Below are 7,004 nucleotides of genomic sequence, written 5' to 3' on the forward strand. Positions count from 1 at the left end.
GCCCCCTGGGGTCGCTGTGAGGACTAAATGAAACAATGTGCGTGGAAGTGCTTTAAAATGAAAACGAAGTACAGGGCACATAGGAAGTGCTTTGTAAGCAATGGCTATTACTATTGTGTTGTTACCACTGTTGTTACCACTATTATCATCATCATCACCTGAGTTAACACCACTCTCCTGCTAGCTCTGCCCGCCTCAGCTCTCATTGCCTTCTACCCCACTGGCCACACTGCAGAAGCGGCAGCAGCGCGGATAGCGAAGCATGGCACTCAGCGTCGTCAGCACGATCGTAGCCCAGCGGTTTCCAGAACTCTTGTTCTTAGCTACTAAGCCACTCTGCCTACTTGCAAGTATGAAGAATGAGTGGATGTGGAGTGGCAGGACAGTGAGGAAGGAATGAAACCAAGGTGGGGGACTAAAAGAGAGTCAGAGGTGCTCCAGATTTTCCACACAGAAGGGATTTCAGGGTGGCAATCTACTTGCAGGGCGTGGGAGAATGGGGACTTGACCTGAAGCTTGATTTGAAAAAGAAGTGTAGGGTTTCGGAGCGGGGACTGCCGATGGATTGATGTGTTGGGGGGAGGCCTTTCAAGAGCCTCTTGGTGCCTCCAGAGCAGTCAGGCCCAGCAGGCACCAGGCGAAGTCAGGCTCGCTCTAGAATAGACCGAACCATCAGAACTGTCTGGGCCAGGAGGCATTTTGCTCCTGGGAATTGGTCCTCTCCTCTTTGGCCACCGCACCAGTGTCTGGGAGGACACTAATTAAAGCTGCAACATCGGGGACCCCGGTGAGCTTGGAGCTGGGCAGGGTGGCGGTGGTGCACGTGTGAGAAGGAGGGGGCCTGTCGAGGTGGGCAGCCACACAGCTCCCCTGCTCTGCTTCACCCAGTTCTTCTGCGAGAGTCGAGAGTCGGCAGGAGCTATGACCTCATTCGAGAGGAAATGGTTCGGACTCAGGGGTGGGGACTTCTGCCAGCTAGGTTCTCAGGTTAGCTCTGCTCTCTGAGCTCTCAGCTCTCGGGCAAGGCTGCTATCAGCTGGCCTGCTGCTGGGTGGCTTTTGAACAAAGCCAGCTGGAAATGGGAAGGCAGGGCAGGGGGCGGACTTGTTTCAGGCACTGTCCACATCTCTGTGGGCTATTTTTCTTCCCAGGTTGTTCTTCTGCATTTGAAGCTGATAACTTGGGTCGTTGCCAGCCCTCCTTGGTCCCCAAAGAATGAAAACCTTTGGGACAAGTCGTCAAATGCCTTGTATCCTCTGTCTCAGCCCCCGAACTGCCCTGAAAGTGCACCCTTCTCCACCTAACAGTCCTGGGAGCTCAAGGGCAGGATGGAACTTTGGCAGGAAAAAGCCCAACCCATCCCTGCCCTAACCAGACCCCTAAGAAGAAGCTGGCTGCACAGGCCAAGACAGGGTGCTGCACCTCTGTGAGCCCCTCTCTGAGAAGGCTTGCCCGGCATGGGGGCCTGGGGAGGAGAGCCCTGGACGGAGGAAGCTGTGCCCCAGCTTGTCTGACTCAGCCCACGGGAGAATGAACAGTGTTCCCCTTAAAGAATCAACAATCTTGCAATTTCTGGGATCCGTGGGGTTTTTGCAGCTAAGGTTGAGGGTGGGGGAGGCAGTTTCTAATACCAGGCAACACGAAGGCAAATTCACTTAGAGCCACCCAACCGCATCCCCCGCCTTTCATATCAGTGTTTTACCTTCGACAAAAGCTCTGGGTTCTCTGTCATGCCTTTCTTTTTTCTGCCTGGATCCCAATTGTCAAGCCTTCAAGAAAACGCACTTCAGTCCTTTGTCACTGAGTGTAATTTGATAAACTGAGCAGAAACACACTGCTCTCCCCATCCTTTCAAAAACTGTTACTGCCGGAGAAAGAGGATGAGGGAGAGCCCTGAGGTCTTTGAACGGACGTTTAAGCACACAGGCACGCACACAGACACGCACACTCGCACACAGAGTCGCACACACATGCCAGGACACTGAGTTGCCTGGGATGGGAGGAGATCAAATCCCAGATTTTTGTGTGCGGGCCGGTCCTGGGGTCCCGGAGCGGATGCCCTCCCAGCTCCTAGCGACTCCCCTAGTTGCAGGCCTGGTTACAACCGCCCAGTGGGCGGTGCCAGGGCAGGTTCCAGGCTATAAAGGGCTCTTGGCTCCCAGGGCCTGAGGGAACGCCATCGCTGCAACAGTGTCCCTGCCAGCCACAGCTAGCTTGGGGCACGGCTGGTGTCCCAGTGCCACCGGGCAGGCCACTCTTTTCCAGGCAGTGCTGATTTGGACACAGCTGTCAGTTGCGTTCCTCGTACCTACCCTGTTGGCTCTATCGGCAAGTCCCTTTCTGGGTTGCTTTCGTCTGGGTTGGGTGTGGGGTGGGAGGAAAAAGACTGGGTATGGGGAATTTGACTAGGAGGATGGGGGTGTTTCTTTCTTTCTTTCTTTCTTTTTTTTTAAATTCCTGCTGGGGCAAGACTCTGAAGCTGAGATTTTTGAGATGAGGTAGGGGATGAGGCTTGTTCCATATGCAGGCAAAGGAGAAAGAAGCAAAGTTCCCTCCGGAGGGCCACCCCTTCCCAGGGCTACAGAGGGGCGGGCGGGTGAGGGGCTCTCCCCTAGCTGCTGTTCTCCGAGCTGGGCCTGCATCTGGCACTACCAGGTAGAGACACTTGGACAATGTCATTATCTGCAAAACAAAAGTAAAAAAAGAATAAAAATAAAAATCTAAAGAGCCAGCGATGAGAGAATACCTCGGGGTGGGGTGGGAGCAAGTCACACTCAGGGACAAAGAAGGAAACCTGGAAGAAATAAATAACTAGTGCCGGAATCCAGCTTTTCTTCACAGCATCCCAAACAGCAGGATGGCGTCTCCAAAGAGGTGGGTGGGCCAGGCGGGACTCTGGCTGGCAGTGATTGTGAAGGGGCCAGTGAATGTTCTAACCAAGGGTCTCGGAGCCCCCGAAGCTGCGAGGAGGGAAAGCAGGGGAGAGTTTAGCCCCTGGGGGCTCTAGAAAGGTGGCATCCATGGCACTATGGTGATTTCCAAGCCAAATGGGTTAAGTCCCCACCCCCACCCAGCCTGGATGGCAGGGGTTTCCTCCCCTCTCAGAACTGCCAGCACACAGTCAGGAAGCGTCCTCTAAACTGTCCTTGAGGATCGGGCACGGGAGGGGCGCTGCCGGCCAGAATGGTGCCCGCTTTGGAGGGAGGGCATAGAGAGAGACGGTAGACACGCAGGCCTCAGGATGCATACCTGGGGCCACAAACGGGGGTCCAGGCCCGAAGGGACACTGTTCCTCTGCTGGAATAAGAGTTTTCCCCAGTCCTGCCGAGGGAGAGGAGGGGCATGTCTGGGCAGGGGCTGGAGGCCCAGGGTGGGCCCTCCATTCCACAGCTGCTCACAGGGAACCACATTGCCACTTCCTATTGGGCTTGGGGATTTTTAGGCAAGGGATCCCGCCACTGTACTGAGAGGCGTTAGAATGAAATGAGGACCGGCCTGTGGGGCTGAGGAAGAGCTGAGAGCTGATTGCCAAGGGCTGCTTGGTACCAGCCAGACGGGACGGGGCTGAGCAGAGAAGACACCCTAAAGTGAAATTCTGAGCCTTGTCTCTCAGGCTAGATACCACAGTCCCAACCGGAGGTCGGGAAGACCCTGCGAACTCTCTGGAGACCCCTCAGTCACAGTCCTGCTTCCTGCCCACTGCCTCCTGGTCTCTGCTTTCCCGGCACTGGCCGGTAGGATCAAGGAGCACCCCGCACACACCATAATCCTAGGCTTTTACCCCCCTTTCCATTTGGCTCTGGTTGGAGGAAGCAGAGGCAGTTTTGGGGAAAAGAAAGTATACATTTTTTTTAATTAAAAAAATCCGGCCCCAAACTATGCAAAACCGAGTGTAAAATGGGCAACTCCCTCTGCTGTCCGCGTGAGTGGTCAGAAGCACGGACATTAAACAAAGGGGCAGCTGCCACATGGGACAGGACTCGTGTCTCCTGCGGCTGTGTGCTCGCTTGATGGGAGCGGGGCCAGGACAACTCAGTGGGGGTAGGGAGGGCGGCCTCTGTTTTCTCATCAGCACAAAAAGTAGTGTGCGGTGTAGTATCGAAGAGCAGCATTATGGGGGCTGAAATAAGGTAGAAGAGATGCATTGGCTTCACGGGACTGCACACATGTAAGACACCTGGAAGGTGCAGCGTCTTCATTCCTTTGGGCGTAGGAAGTCCAAGGTGCTCCCAGAGAGCTTTGTGTTCTGGTGAGAAGCAGGATTTTAGGCAGATTTGTCCCCGTGGGTGAGTGTTTTCTGAGCCCAGGGGGGAGGGCCAGGGGTGGTGCTTTGCCCATGGAATGCGTGTTCCTAGAGGGCTGGAGGTCTTGTCCCCCATATTCTCCCAGCCCCCTCTGCTCAGCTCTGCAAAGTTATTCACATAGAGCTGCCTTTCAACCAGTGACCCCACAGCTGATCTCCCAGTCTGTTCTGACTGATTTCAAGGTGCCTGGAGGGCTTACAGGGACACGGGAGGCAAGCTGTGGGCCAAGGCTCCAGAGCACCACAGGCAAGAGCTAAAGCCCTGGGGTGTGCCCTGGGGAAGGGTCGCGGGCAGAGGGTGTCCAGGAGTCCCTGGGACATTAGCAAGAGTTGGCTGGGGTGGCAGGTGGGGTGGGCATGCTCACAGAAGAACAGGCAGAGTGTTCTTAGGCCAGAGTGAGAAAAATATTCTGTCTTAGAGCCCACTCCTGCTCCCAGAGCCACCTTTGGGCCAGCTGCAGTCATCTGACCGAAGGTGAAGTTGGGTGATGCTTAATGGGACTGGAGCTTAGTCTGGGATCAGGGGTAGGGACAACCTGTGACCAGGACTAAGGGTCTAGGAGTAGGTGCAGGGGTCTAGTTTACGTCAGGGTTATAGGTGAGACTAAGGACTAGATCAGGGCTCAGTCTGGTGCCAGAGTCAGAAGTCCATCAGAGGCAGATGAAAGAATGTCCTCGGATGGACTCCAACTGGCAAAGATGGGTGCTGAGCCTTCCGTGTCCTAGCTCCCTCTGAGGGATGACCTGCCCCTCAGCCCAGCATGCATCCTCTCCACAGCACAGCTTTCCCCTCTCCTTCTTCCTGAATACTTTTCGGGACTTGAGCAGGGAGATGGTTCCAATTAGGAAATCCAGCAACTATTGCTGTGGGGCTATGCTGTCCCTGTGGACATTCCCCAGGACCGCACTTGGTAACTGGGCAATAATGACTCAGAATGACTTCCCCATGCTCCATGTCAACTCCCACTGCGCACCTGAACAGCAGGGGATGGAAGTGCGCCAAGCTGGTCCCTGAAGGGAGGGGAGAGGAAGACAGTGCATTCAGGGCGACTTCTGGGGCTGTACCCCCGCAGAGCAGACACCTCTTGTGGACTGTGGAAGTCGGTAGCGAGAAGGCAGGTATTATTTGAATTTGTTGGCAACGATTCTTTTTTCGTTGTCAGTTTTGGCAATGATTCTCTAAGCATATGTGCCTTCCTACGTATGTGTGTGCTCAGTGTTTGTGCACCTATTTGCATCTCTACAAGGCTTTGTGTCCATCCTTTCAGAGACGAATGTCCCCACAGGTGGGTCCCCCAGGGTCATCTTGCCCATTTCATCACCTCAGGGCTAGTGTCATATCTGAGGCGGCGGGGTGGGGGTGGGGGGTCAGGCTGCATTCTCAGGCCTTTCCAAAACAAAAAGGCCTCCGCAGTCTCCCCCAGCCCCACTCCCAGCCAGCTCCATCTCTAGATGGGGGACGGGTGGCTTTGGCCTCGGCACTCCCGGGTGCCCAGTCCAGAGTTGCTGGCCCCGTGAAACTTTCCTGTTGCGAGAGTGTGCCCCAGCTCTTTATTTCTGGGTTCACAGTGGTCCTTACAGGGACTTTGTGAATGTCTGGGCCCCAAGTTGCCGGGGGTGGAAGTCTGAGCCCTTTGGGAGCCTACGAACAGGCCCTCTAGGGGGGAATCTCCCGCTATGAACAGAGATTGAGCGAAGCGGGAGCAGGAATAGCTTCCCGCTGAATCTGTAGTACTATAACTGTCCACCAGGTGGGGTTCCAGGGCAGAGAGTGAGAGGCGAGAAGACCTCTCGCTGGAAGCCAGACACCAACTTTAAAATCTGCGCCCGCCACATCAGCCTCGGAAGCGCTCGCACAGGGAGGGGCAGCTCAGACGCTCGCACCTCAGACGCTCACACTCGTTCCCTTCCAGGGAACTCTAAAACAGAACGCCTACTGGGGACAGAAGAGGTGTTCAAAGGGGAGGCTAGTTTCGTTTACACACACTCCGTATTCAGTTTACACACTGAAGATGGATAGCAAGTCATCGCTCTGGGAGCGCAAAAGTGACAGACAGAGTCCAGGGGGCCGAGGGAAACAGGACGCACGGGAGAAGGCGAGCCAGGCGCTCGCTAGATGCTGGTGGAATTAGCACGCACAGCTCCCTGTGTCCCAGACACGCTGGAAGAGAGGCCGGTGACAGACGGATGCAAGGATGCACAGACACACACACAGCAGAGAGCACACAAACCCTCAGGAACAGCACACAGCTCCCCAGGCACACAGGGCCGACTCCCGGACACGCACGCCTGCACACAGGTGCGTCTCCGGGCTGCACGCACACCTCGCACAGGCACGCGCGCGGGGCCCTCTGAGGCCAGCGAGGAGAAGGTGGCCTGTGCTCACCGAGCATGTTTATTTACTCGTTTCTATCAATGAACGTTTGTACCCGACTCCTCCCGCCTCCGGAGGCCGAGGCCACCGCATTTGTCCCCGGCGCGGGACACTCACCGGGACAACCAACGGGGTTCCTCCGATGCTGCGGGGGGGGGGGGAGGGCGGGCGGAGGGGGCTACAAAGTTAGGGGGTCTTGAGGTGTCCTAGAGGAGGGACTGCAGCGTCCGCAGCCCAGGACGCGGAGGGGGAGAGGGGAACCTTGGGGTCTTGTAGGGTAAGAGCCAGACGCGGGAGGGCGGAGTAGAGGGAGACCTTGCTCTCTGA

This window comes from Phyllostomus discolor, chromosome 6 (genome assembly GCF_004126475.2).
Source record: "Phyllostomus discolor isolate MPI-MPIP mPhyDis1 chromosome 6, mPhyDis1.pri.v3, whole genome shotgun sequence".
In the NCBI taxonomy this organism is placed as follows: Eukaryota; Metazoa; Chordata; class Mammalia; order Chiroptera; family Phyllostomidae; genus Phyllostomus; species Phyllostomus discolor.